The sequence below is a fragment of the Staurois parvus genome, unplaced genomic scaffold, assembly GCF_062004578.1.
Source record: "Staurois parvus isolate SC_StPar_1 unplaced genomic scaffold, SC_StPar_1.0 ptg001741l, whole genome shotgun sequence".
NCBI lineage: Eukaryota > Metazoa > Chordata > Amphibia > Anura > Ranidae > Staurois > Staurois parvus.
Window position 1 is genome coordinate 119,718 of NW_028319537.1, and position 14,125 is coordinate 133,842.

Consider the following 14,125-nt stretch of genomic DNA (forward strand, 5'->3'; position numbering starts at 1 on the left):
GAGATGTGGTCATGTGACTGCCTTAACTCATGCGATAATCTGGAGTGAATTGTGCCCATAGGGCCAAGAAATATTGCCAATAGGGTTCCCTTTCACATCCCTGTTCAATGTTCTGTTGTATGCTGCACAGGTACACGTCACTGTGGCTTTCTTTCTGACTCTGATTTGTGGGGCCTGTATACCAAGGGTTAACGCGGGTGGGAAGAGGATTCATCAGGTGCAAACACTTTCTCTGACCAAATGAATGACAGTGGTGGGTGTGGCCTACCTTATATAAGGAGATGCAGTTGCGGCTGATTTTTTTCCTTGTACAGGCACATTATTTCTGCAAGTCCTTGTCTGTGGTGGTTTGGGGAGGAAGAGATATTGTGGTGAATTGCCCCCAGGCCACACTCACGCTGTGTTTTGATGTGGGCTGTAAATGTTTTGCATGTTCTTCCTTCTAAGGTGTTTGTGTGTTATTGTACAATGATTGTGTTTATTATCTTTGCATTGTAATCCTAACACATGTCCATTGCTCTGCTCTTCCAAGTTTGCTTTATTTAGACTGAAATGCAGTTTTCAGACAAACATGGTGAGAAATGTACGTGTGGGGGATTTGGGGAGGTGGGAGGTGTTATTATTTTGGCACGTATGTATTTTTATATTGATATTTTGATCTGCAGCTTGTTTTGTGAATAAGTCCAAGTGATATTAACCGTTTGTTTCCTGCTGTAACCTGTGAAAGCACAGTTCATTATAAGTATAATCTTTTAGATTGTAAGCTCTTATGAGCAGGACTGTTCTATTTTAGCAACATCAATCCTGTGGTTTTTTTTTTTTGTTTTTTTTTCACACCAAGATATTGAATGTAGCTTTTTGTTGCTGTCCAAATAAATGTGGAATGTGTATTTGATCAATAAACATTTGTACTATGTATTTTTTGGGGCGATTATTTCATGTTCTAGTTGAATGTTGCACAGTGGCTAAATGGTTAGCACTTCCACCTGGCAGTACTAGGGTCGTTGGAGTTTGCATGTTCGCCCTGTGCCTGTGTTTCCTCCGGGTACTCTGGTTTCCTCCCACACTCTAAAGACATGCTGGTAGGTTAATTGGATCCTGTCAAAACTGGCCCTAGTATATGTATTAATGTAAGTTAGGGCTCTTAGTACGCCCCTTGAGGGTTAGGGACTGATGTGAATTTACCACATCTACAGTGGGGATCGAAAGTTTGGGCACCCCAGCTAAAAATTTGTATTAATGTGCATAAAGAAGCCAAGGAAAGATGGAAAAATCTCCAAAAGGCATCAAATTACAGATTAGACATTCTTATAATATGTCAACAAAAGTTAGATTTTATTTCCATCATTTACACTTTCAAAATAACAGAAAACAAAAAAATGGCGTCTGCAAAAGTTTGGGCACCCTGCAGAATTTATAGCATGCACTGCCCCCTTTGCAAAGCTGAGACCTGCCAGTGTCATGGATTGTTCTCATCGGGAAGACCAGGTGATGTCAATCTCAAAGGTTTTAAATGCCCAGACTCATCTGACCTTGCCCCAACAATCAGCACCATGGGTTCTTCTAAGCAGTTGTCTAGAAAACTGAAACTGAAAATAGTTGACGCTCACAAAGCTGGAGAAGGCTATAAGAAGATAGCAAAGCGTTTTCAGATGTCAATATCCTCTGTTCGGAATGTAATTAAGAAATGGCAGTCATCAGGAACAGTGGAAGTTAAAGAAAGATCTGGAAGACCAAGAAAAATATCAGACAGAACAGCTCGCAGGATTGTGAGAAAAACAATTCAAAACCCACGTTTGACTGCACGATCCCTCCAGAAAGATCTGGCCGACACTGGAGTTGTGGTACACTATTCCACTATAAAGAGATACTTGTACAAATATGGTCTTCATGGAAGAGTCATCAGAAGAAAACCTGTTCTACGTCCTCACCACAAAAATCATCGTTTGAACTTTGCAAATGAACATATAGACAAGCCTGATGCATTTTGGAAACAAGTTCTGTGGACCGATGAGGTTAAAATTGAACTTTTTGGCCGGAATGAGCAAAGGTACGTTTGGAGAAGAAGGGGCACAGAATTAATGAAAAGAACCTCTGTCCAACTGTTAAGCATGGGGTTGGATCAATCATGCTTTGGGGTTGTGTTGCAGCCAGTGGCACAGGGAACATCTCACGAGTAGAAGGAAAAATGGATTCAATAAAATTTCAGCAAATTTTGGATGGTAACTTGATGCCATCTGTGAAAAAGCTGAAGTTAAAGAGAGGATGGCTTCTACAAATGGATAATGATCCTAAACACACCTCGAAATCCACGGGGGATTACATCAAGAGGCATAAACTGAAGGTTTTGCCATGGCCTTCACAATCTCCTGACCTCAACATAATTGAAAATCTATGGATAGACCTTAAAAGAGCAGTGAGTGACAGACAGCCCAGAAATCTCAAAGAACTGGAAGACTTTTGTAAGGAAGAATGGGCAAAGATACCTCAAACAAGAATTGAAAGACTCTTGGCTGGCTACAAAAAGCATTTACAAGCTGTGATACTTGCCAAAGGGGGCAGTACAAGATATTAACTCTAAAGGGTGCCCAAACTTTTGCAGACGCCATTTTTTTGTTTTCTGTTATTTTGAAAGTGTAAATGATGGAAATAAAATCTAACTTTTGTTGACATATTATAAGAATGTCTAATCTGTAATTTGATGCCTTTTGGAGATTTTTCCATCTTTCCTTGGCTTCTTTATGCACATTAATACAAATTTTTAGCTGGGGTGCCCAAACTTTAGATCCCCACTGTATATGTAAAGCGCTGCGTACATTGAGGGCGATATATAAGTATCTGAAATGTACTAGCAGCCCTAACACTTATTTTTGCTAGCTATATAATATGCCCAAATTTTCCTTGTTAGAGCGCACATGTGCAAGTATGTCCAAAATAAAAAACCATAACCCCTCTATTGCACCACAAGACCATGTTATGTACCAATGAATAGGTCGTGTTCAATGTGCAGCTAGCTATTCTTTTTCTACAATCCTCTTAACAGTAATAAATTGGGCCCCCAATTTATGTTGACTTTGGGCCTTCACTGGCAAATATATATTCGCCAATGTCATATTATTATTATTATTATTATACAGTATTTATAAAGCGCCAATAGTTCGCTCAGCGCTGTACATTACAAAGGGGGACAGAACATGTGATAGAACAATACCAATACAATGTGATACATGAGGGGATCGAGGGCCCTGCTCCTTGGAGCTTACAATCTAGGAGGGAGGGGATAGTGGTACAGGAGGAGATAGCTGTGGGGGATGGAGTGGTAGGAAGAGTGGAGGAGGTCGGCAGGTTAGCAGGGGGTGGGGTAGGCTTCCAAAAAGGGATGGGTTTTCAGGGTGCGTCTAAAGGAGAGGAGAATAGGTGATAATCTGATGGGTTTGAGCAGGGAGTTCCAGAGGATGGGTGATACCCTGGAGAAGTCCTGGAGGCGGGCATGGGAGGAGGAGACCAGGGAACTAGAGAGAAGGAGGTCTTGTGAGGAGCGGAGTGTGCGTGCTGGGCAGTACTTGGATATTAGGTCGGTGATGTAGTTCGAGGCAGTATGGTGGACAGCTTTGTACGTCAGTGTTAGGATTTTGAATTTGATCCGTTGCGCAATCGGAAGCCAGTGGAGGGATTGGCAGAGGGGGGTGGCGGAGACGGAGCGGTTGGAAAGGTGAATGAGTCTGGCAGCCGTATTCAGGATGGACTGAAGCGGGGATAGCCAGCGGTGAGGCAGGCCACTGAGGAGGGAGTTGCAGTAGTCGAGTCGTGATATGATGAGGGAGTGGATGAGCTGTTTAGTGGTTTCTGGAGTTAGGAACGTGCGGATTTTGGTGATGTTGCGGAGGTGGAGTCTGCACGAGTTTGTTAAAGATTGGACTTGGGGCTGGAAGGATAGGTTGGAGTCTAGAATGACACCCAGTACTCTGGCCTGCGGGGCGGGTTTGATGGTGGCATTGTTGGATGTGACGGAGAAGTCAATGGGGGGTGGTGTCCGGGCTGGGGGGAAGACAAGGAACTTTTGGTGAGGTTCAGTTTAAGGAAGTGGAGGGGGAGGTGGTAGCATTATAGGTAACGCTGAAAGAGCGTTGTGACAGGTAGGATGAGAGCCAGGAGAGAGCAGAATCTCTGAGGCCGAGGGAGTGTAGTTTTTTGAGGAGGAGGGGGTGGTGGACTGTGTCGAAGGCCGTGGAGAGGTCAAGGAGTAGGAGCACTGAATAGTGGCCATTAGCTTTGGCGGTTAGGTCGTTGGAGAGTTTGAGTAAGGCGGTTTTGGTGGAGTGTAGGGGACGGAAGCCAGACTGTAGGGGATTGAGGAGGTTGTTGTCGTTGAGGTGAGAGCTTAGGCGGGTGTAGACTAGGCGCTCGAGGAGTTTAGATGTAAATGGGAGCAGGGAGATGGGTCTGAGGTTGTTCGGGTCATTGGAGTCCAGGGAGGGCTTTTTATGTATGGGGGTGATGTGTGCATGTTTCAGAGGGGAGGGGAAAGTGCCGGAGGAGAGGGAGAGATTAAAGATGTGGGTGAGGGAGGTCGTAGGAGTTGTGAGGGGATAGGGTCGAGGGGGCAGGTGGTGAGGCGGGCATCAGAGAGGATCTTGGAGACTTCCTCGATGGTAGTAAGGTCAAAGGTGTGGAGTGTTGGGGAGGCTTCAGTATGAGGAATGTAGGGTGGGGTGGAAGTGGAGGTCAGAGCAATGGTGGGGCCATGGGAGAGGGGTGATGGGGGGGTAGTTGAGTGAGGGGGAACGGGGTTGGAGGGAGTTTGAGCAGCGACGAAGTCCCTGCGGGTTATGTCAAAGGAGAGGGGGGATGAGAGGGTAGCTGTGTGAGAGGGGACGGGTTGAGAGGGCATGTGAGTTGCTGCGATGTCCTTGTGAATTGTGTCAATCTTGTTTTTGAAGTGATTGGCAATCTCAAGGGCAGTGAGTGAGGTGCTGGGTGGAGGTGGGGGTGGCGAGAGTAGAGAGTTGAAGGTGGAGAAGAGTCGGCGAGGATTGGAGGAGAGGGCCTTGATGAGGGTCAGGAAGTAGGCTTGTTTGCCTGCGTGGAGGGAGGAGGTGTAGGTGTGGAAGGCAGATTTGTAGTGGGTGAAGGCTTGTTGGGATTTGGTTTTGCGCCATAGTCACTCCAGGGCACGACTGTGTCGTTTGAGGTTTTTGGTGTGATCAGTCTGCCAGGGCTGGAGCGGTCGGGGTCTGATGTTGCGTGTGGTTAAAGGCGCTAGTGAGTCAAGGGCTGTTGACAGCGCGTTGTTGTAGGCAGTCATAGCCAAGTCGGGGCAGGACAGGGGGAGGATGCTGTCATGGAGTTGATCAGCTGCAGAGTGGAGGGGGGCAGGGTTAAGGTTGCGGAGGTTACGGCTGGTGGTAGTGTGACATTTGGGGGGGTAGGCGTTGGAGGACGAGGAGATAGAGAAGGTAATCAGGTTGTGGTCAGAGAGTGGGAAGGGGGTGTTAGTGAGGTTGTGGGGAGCGCAGCGGTTGGAGAAGACAAGATCAAGGATATTACCGTCAGAGTGGGTGGTGGATTGTATGCACTGTGCAAGTGTAAAGGAGGAGGTTAAGTGGAGGAGATGGGATGTGTCCGGGTTGTCGAGGTTGACAGGGATGTTGAAATCCCCAAAGATGATGGTGAGGAGAGGAAGAAGGGTAGCCAGGAGGAAAAGTCATCCAGGAAGCGGGATATGGATCCAGGAGGCCGGTATATCACAGCAATCTTCAGGGGGGTATACACAGTATAGCTGCAAGCATACATTCACCAATGTCATATACACAGTATAGCTGCAAGCATACATTCACCAATGTCATATACACAGTATAGCTGCAAGCATACATTCACTAATGCCAAATCTACAATAGAACTGCAAACATATATTTGCGAATGTCATATACACAATGGAGCCGCATGTAAAATTGCTATGGTGCACAAATAAACGCCAAGACGGCTGTTGGAGGAGGCGTTAGAGCAGCTGTCATACTGGAAATACGTCATGACGTTTGCGGAAGGACGTTTGCACACACCCGGAAGTGGAAGTGGGGAGTGTGAGTGGATGGGAGTGTAGTTAGGAGAGTTTAGTGGTTATTTGCAAGTCTATTTTTTAGCTTTGTGAATTCTTCTTTTGTGGAATTCCAGACCACATCTGGACATGGCGAGATCGCTGTTCTCCACCGAGGAGCTGATCCTCATTTGCCGGGGAAACATTACTAATAATTGTTGTATTTTCAGTTGAAAACATGTCCAATTCCTAGATCCATTGAGGTATATAGAGGTTCAAGGTTCTTCCTAACTATACAGGTGGCACAGACACAAGCATACACCCAGGGCCACTGTTAGATATCATGGGGCCCCATACAGCATACCTGAAGCCCCCCCACCACCAGAGAAAATATCAAAATTATATTTATGGTAAAAATACACTAAAACCATTATTAATGGACATAATCCCAACCATATTCCTGTGAAATCTAAATATAAAACTGTACTGAGTTCATAAATAAAGCTGTGTGTGTAATTGAGGTTTTGGGGCTCATGGGTGCTGTGGCCTGTAGAGTGGGAATCAGTGGTTGGTTTTTGTGGTTATCGCCGTTGCGATAGCCACAAAATGTTACACTATGTTACACTATGGAATTACTGCAGGTCCTAAGTTGACAAGCATATGGGTGCAGGTGTACAGCCCTGAACACAGACAGTGAGCATTCAGGGCCACTTCCCCACGCCTTCACACCTGTCAGATTAAAACCTGTGTTCATACAGCTGCTGTGTCCCCATAGTGTACCAGGTGGCTCTAGCCACATGAACAACCCCCTCATTCATGCTGTACAGGCCAGAGGACCTGTGTGAATGGGGCATTTTTTACTTTTTTTTTTTTTTCCTCAGCTCGTTAATTTCAATGGGCTGCCTAATGTGTGGGAACATACAAAAATACTGCAGGCATATTATTTTAAAAGTGTGTTGCACCTAACCGCGCACATCTGCAAAGGGCATTGCATTTCTTTGCTGTGCTGGAAAATGTGTGTTCTTGCATGCGTTTCTGCACCACCAATGGTGTGAACAAGTCCTAAGGGCCAGTTCACACTATAGAAACAGTCTAGATGTGTTCCTGATGCGTTTTTGCATGCACTTTTGGCATGCATGTTTAGTGTGTTCCAGTACATTTTGGATGCGTTTTGGACACGTTGCATTGCATTTTTGTATCCCTTCCAGTTAGTTTTTTCTACTTTCTTTTTATTCAATTTAATTAGGGACGTGTGCGTTTTAGTACATTCAAGGACGTTTCAATGTGTTCCAGTACAGTTCTGTGCAGAAACAATGCAGCAGAAACAATGCAGCAGAAACAATGCAGCTGCAGCTGCCGATCAGCGACTTCTCACAGCACCGGGTCTCGCTCTCAGAATCCAATATCCCACCGGGGGGGGGGAGTTTGAGATATTTCTCCATTCCTCCACCTCATTTGTGTGGATGGAAAATTCTGCTTGGTTTTTTTTTTTTTCTTCCCAACAGCACCAGAAAACACGAACACGAATCTAAGCAATAGATTGGCCGTTAAGGGCAATGCAGATAGTTTTTATTGCAGGCACTTCCGTGGGTGATGCAGTTCTAGGCGATACGAGGGACTTTCCGAGTGTTGTTTGGCAGCCGGTCACGCCCAGCCAAAGGGAATGTGAAAGTAGAAAAAACTGCAGAGTCACGGGGAGAGCAGGCCCAGACTCCAAATCTAAGGACCTGAATGTGCCTCAGATCACACTCCGGAGGGGGGGGTCTGTTTATGTTTTCACACAACATTCACCCAGGATTCACGCTTCCAGCTAATCAGGATCCAGTTCGAGACATCTGTGAATCCTGGGTGGACACTAGGTGAATATTGAGTGAAAAAAATACACCCCATCACGGTTTAGCGGCGGTGGGCACATGCTGATAAAGGTGTTACAATTTCAAGCCCGGGTTCACACTGATGCGGTGCGGAATTTGCAGCGTTTTCTGTGCGAATTCTACACCACAACAGAATCGCACCCCGTTCATGCGAACTGCTGCGGGTGTGGATGTTAAGTTAACAACACCCCGAAATTGGTCCATAAAACGCGGTGTGATGTGCAGAATCGGATCGCATAGGTGTGAATACCCATGCGATCCGATTCTAGCGCAGACCCAAAAAAAGGGTCCTGCATGTTTTTGGTGCGGGTGCGGTGCGATTAGAGCCATACAAAATGTACGACTCCGATCGCACCGCACACAAATCACATGTGATTGACACAGGAATGCGGTGCGGATCAATGCGGTGCGGATCAATGAGGTGCGGATCAATGTGGTGTGGATCAATACGGTGTGGTTCCTGTGCGAATCGATATATTGAGCCTCATGTATGTGAACCTGGGCTCAGCCCGGGTTCAAACTGATGCGGTGCGGCACATCGCATGTAATTCGCACAGGAACCGTACCACATTGATCCGCACCTCATTGATCCACACCGCATTGATCCACACCGCATTGATCCACATTGCATTGGTCCACATTGCATTGATCTGCACCACATTGATCGGCACTGCATTGATCCATACCGCATTGATCCGCACTGCATTGATCCATTCCACATTGATCCGCACCGCATTGGTCCACATTGCATTGATCCACACCGCATTGATCCACACCGCATTGATCCACATTGCATTGATCCGCACCGCATTGATCCACATTGCATTGATCCACATTGCATTGATCCACATTGCATTGATCCGCACCGCATTGGTCCACATTGCATTGATCCGCACCGCATTGATCCGCACCACATTGATCCACACCGCATTGATCCGCACCGCATTGATCCACATTGCATTGATCCGCACCGCATTGATCCGCACCGCATTGATCCATACCGCATTGATCCACATTGCATTAATCCGCACCACATTGGTCCACATTGCATTGATCCATACCGCATTGATCCATACCGCATTGATCCACATTGCATTGATCTGCACCGCATTGATCTGCATTGCATTGATCCGCACCGCATTGATCCATACTGCATTGATCCGCATTGCATTGATCCGCATTGCATTGATCCACATTGCATTGATCCACATTGCATTGATCCGCACCGCATTGATCCGCACCGCATTGATCCGCACCGCATTGATCCGCACCGCATTGATCCGCACCGCATTGATCCATACTGCATTGATCCACATTGCATTGATCCACATTGCATTGATCCGCACCGCATTGATCCGCACCGCATTGATCCCTACCGCATTGATCCGCACCGCATTGATCCGCACCACATTGGTCCACATTGCATTGATCCATACCGCATTGATCCATACCGCATTGATCCATACCGCATTGATCCGCACCGTATTGATCCGCACCGTATTGATCCGCACCGCATTGATCCGCACCGCATTGATCCATACCGCATTAATCCACATTGCATTGATCCGCACCGCATTGATCCGCACCGCATTGATCCGCACCACATTGATCCACACCGCATTGATCCGCACCGCATTGATCCGCACCGCATTGATCCACACCGCATTGATCCACACCGCATTGATCTGCACCGCATTCCTGTGCAAATCACATGCGATTTCTCTGCAGTGCATGTATGGCTAAAGTCGCACCGCATCCGCACCAATAAAGTGCAGGACCCTTTTTTAGTCCACCCCAGAATCGGATCGCATGGGTGTTCACAACCATACGATCCAATTCTACACATCGCATCGCGTTTTGAGAACTGATTTTGGGGTAACTTACCATACACACCCGCAGCGGTTCACATGAATGGGGTGCAATTATGACACGTGCGGAAATCATACAGAAAACGCTGCAAATTTCCGCGTCAGTGTGAACCCGGGCTAAGTGTCAGTACATCATCTTCCTGTTAAAGCCGACACCACGTATTTTCTGCAGCATTCAGTCGTGTGTCAGGGAAACACTCCCAGGTAATATATTACCTCCACAGAGATCACCCGACAACGCCTTCATCTGCTTTTCTCTCAGAAAAGACGGCGCCATGTTTGTTTAGGCATCATTCAGGGCACCATCTACTGAGATGCTGGATCAGAGATGACACAGTCATATAAACCCTCCTGGTGCCTGCGCAATTCTCGACTGTGCTTACAAATGTCTGACACAGATCAGCCCCTGGCTGCAGCCTCTCACCTTGTGACTTGTCTGATCACTGGGGGGAGGGGAGACTGAGGAAATGCTTCCTGCTACCTGCAGCAGACTGATGACGTCATCTCAGCCTAGGCAAAGTCGATTGACTAGAATGGCTTTTTGATTTCTAGATGGGAGTAGGTCACATGCTCCATCATACCCACAACGTCTCATTAACTTGCACCCTCCCTGCTCCCGGCCTAAAGCAAAAGTTTTATTTGCTTGTATTTTGTGTTTCCTGGTTCTCCCTGTCTCCCCTCATCAACATGCCAATGTTATCCAATGGGGAAAGCTGTTCCCCGCAGTCTATTTTTCTATCACTAGATGTCCTCAGTCTTCAGGGTTGAATGACAGCCAGTGTCATTCAACCCACCTCCTCTGAGCCAAGATAGTCATGGACCCGCCTCCCAGCCTGTGATTGGACAGTGAAGTAGACGCAGCCCAGTGATAGGATCCTCTCTCTCACTCTTCCTTCTCCACCTATCAGAATGGTTCTTGTCTGCACATTAACCGGTTCTGCGCTACCCTACAGCAGAAATACTGCTACAGGGCGGCACGGGTGCGCAAAATCATGTATATATATGTGAATTTGCAGTTCCGGGTAGGGGGCACGCGCGCCCCTACCCGTGCTGCATTCGCGACCTTGGCTGTCAATCACCGGGTCCCGGGCCAGTGATTACTAACCAACACCCGGTGATCACCGAGGGGGGAGAGACCTGTGTATAAACAATACAGATCTCTCCCCTGACTGCTCCTGCACGCTGCTTTGTATGGCTCTGCATAGCACAGCCATACAAAGCAGTGTGCTTACAGTGAAACACACACACAGCACACCTAGTGAAACAGCACCAGGGGCGGACTGAGCATTTGGGAACTTAGGCACTGCCCGAGGGCCTGGGGTCAGTAGGGGGCCCCATGAGATCCCCCTGGTACCTTTCATAGGCTTTTTTGGGTATGGTTTGACTGTGGGCGAGGACACAGGGGCCCCATGATCCCCTATTGCCCAGGGGCCCCATGAGTTGTCAGTCCACCCCTGAACAGCACACAATTAACCCTTTGATCACCCCACATGTTAACCCCTTCCTGCCCAGTGCTCTCCCTTGTCAGCTCCTGCACACTGCTTTGTATGGCTCTGCATAACAGTGTGCTTACAGTGAAGCACAGCACACAGCCTCATAGTAAAAAAAGCACACAATCAACCCTTTGATCGCCCCACATGTTAACCCCTTCCTGCCCATAACTATTGGTACAGTGTCAGTGCTTTTTATTAGCACTGATCACTGTATTGGTGTCACTGGGGATGTCAGTGGCAGTTAGTCAGTTCCTCCCCCCCCCCCCCGTGTCAGAATGCACGCCGCAGTCCCGCTATAAGTCACTGATCGCTTCCATTAATAGTTAAAAAAAAAAAATCCCAGTATCTATCCCGCCATTTGTAGACAGTATAACATTCACGTAAACCAATTAATTTACAGGTATCGGGATTTTTTTATAACAAAGACACAGAGCAGAATACATTTTGGCCAAAATTTATGACGAAATTTGATTTTTTACATTTTTTTACTGGACACGTTTAATAGCAAAAAGTCAAAAATATAGTTTTTTTCGCAAAATTGGCGGTCTTTTTTTTTCATAGCGCAAAATATAAAAACGCACAGGAGATCAAATACCACCGAAAGAAATCTTTATTTCTGGGGAAAAAGGATGTACATTTAATTTGGGTTCAGCGTTGCATGACCGCGCAATTGTCAGTTAAAGTGACGCAGCACTGTATCGCAAAAAATGGCCTGGTCAGGAAGGGGGGGAAATCCTCTGGAGTGCGAGTGAGTGGCTTCATGTGCTGCTTCTCCCTCCCCAGTCTGAGTTCTGCTGTACAGGGACTCTGATCCCAGGTCATAGCCGAGGACTTACACTGCTTGTATTCAAACAAATACATGAAATGGTGTATTCCTGATTGCAGAGCTGCATTAATGTGTGTCTTTTATATCGGCTGATGGCAATGTACAATATATATGTAAAGCGCTGCGTACACTGATGGCGATATAGAAGTACCTGAAATAAATAATAAAAATAAATATCTGCCTGGAGTTCCTCTTTAAACACTCTGCTGCCTGACAAGGATCTTAAATCATATCTAAACCCAAGAACAAAACTGTCACATGTTGCAGTTTACCAATCCTTAGATGCGGTGGCTGCATTAGTTTTCTTTTTTTCACCCGCTGATCCTGCAAGTAACATACTTCTCTCCTATGGTGACAACGCGCACTGACCATACTGTATGAGGACAACAGGAACAGGACAGGACTACTGAAGCCTCTCCCTGTCCTGTTCTGCATGACATAGAGCAGGGGTCTCCAAACTTTCTAAACAAAGGGCTAATTAAGTGTCCTTCAAACTATTGGGGGGCCGGACTGTGGGAGAAGAAAATGTCCTGACGTCAATGGGAGTAAACAGCGTCCCATAATTGGTGTCAGTGGGAGGAATAGTGCCCCCTCATTGGTGTCAGTGGAAGGAATAGTGCCCCATCATTGGCGTCAATCAGAGTAAACAGCGTCCCATAATTGGTGTCAGTGGGAGGAATAGTGCCCCATCATTGGTGTCAGTGGGAGGAATAGTGCCACATCATTGTTGTCAGTGGGAGGAATAGTGTCCCATCATTGGTATCAGTGGGAGGAATAGTGCCCCATCATTGGTATCAGTGGGAGGAATAGTGCCCCATCATTGGTGTCAGTGGGAGGAATAGTGCCCCATCATTGGTGTCAGTAGGAGGAATAGTGCCCCATCATTGGTATCAGTGGGGGGAATAGTGCTCCATCATTGGTGTCAGTGGGAGGAATAGTGCCCCATCATTGGTGTCAGTAGGAGGAATAGTGCCCCATCATTGGTATCAGTGGGAGGAATAGTGCCCCATCATTGGTGTCAGTGGGAGGAATAGTGCCCCATCATTGGTGTCAGTGGGAGGAATAGTGCCCCATCATTGGTGTCAGTGGGAGGAATAGTGCCCCATCATTGGTGTCAGTGGGAGGAATAGTGCCCCATCATTGGTGTCAGGGGGAGGAATAGTGTCCCATCATTGGTGTCATTGGGAGGAATAGTGCCCCATCATTGGTGTCAGTGGGAGGAATAGTGCCCCATCATTGGTATCAGTGGGAGGAATAGTTCCCCATCATTGGTGTCAGTGGAGAGGAATAGTGCCCCATCATTGGTGTCAGAGAGAGGAATAGTGCCCAATCACTGGTGTCATAGGAGTAGTGCCCCATAATTGATATCAGTGTGAGGTATTGTGCCCCATTACTGGTGTCATAGAAGGAATTTATGACTTTGGAGGACTCCATTCACACTTGTGAGACTTCCAAGACGCATGACCATTCTTCTCAATGGCACCCGTCCAGATCGGTGCGACTTAAAATCACAGCGATTTTGAAATGGTGCCTGTGTCACTTCCATCCAGAGAATGTAAAGTCAGACCAAAGTCGCATCATAGCGCAGGCGCCGGTGTGAATGGGAGCCATTGAAAAGAAACAGCGTGCAGCTAAAGTCGCATGGCAAGTTGCACAAGTATGAATGGAGCCAATTCTTGGGGATATTTATTGTATATTTGGAGGGAAAAGGTGAGAAGAGGAGGGAAGAAAAAGAAGAGAAGAGCCCCCCCCCCACACCCCTACAGTCTGCAGTATATAGTGTATACAGGATGTATGGATCAATCTGTTCTATTGGATTTGTGATTATACAGAATATATACATGTCGGTGCAATAATATACATACCTGAACAGGCAGATGCCATGAAGTGCCCGGATGTCTGATGATACATTGTTGCACTCTCCTGTATACAGATCCCTATGGTCATCCTGCGCTGTGATCGAGCGGCACAACCTCGCAGCGGTGCTTTTACTTAGAAACTGGTGACGCGCTGATAACTCGGCGTGTGAT

At 47.0% G+C, this 14,125-nt stretch overlaps 1 long non-coding RNA gene across 1 annotated transcript in view; it reads right to left on the reverse strand.

The window, feature by feature from the left end:
• Positions 1 to 14,086, reverse strand: part of LOC149434544 (uncharacterized) — a 32,571-nt gene extending 18,485 nt beyond the window's left edge. Inside the window, exon 1 of the long non-coding RNA XR_016308656.1 lies at positions 13,961 to 14,086. This is a non-coding gene — a long non-coding RNA (uncharacterized LOC149434544). The remainder of the gene's footprint in view (positions 1 to 13,960) is intronic.
• Positions 14,087 to 14,125: the final 39 nt, after the last annotated feature.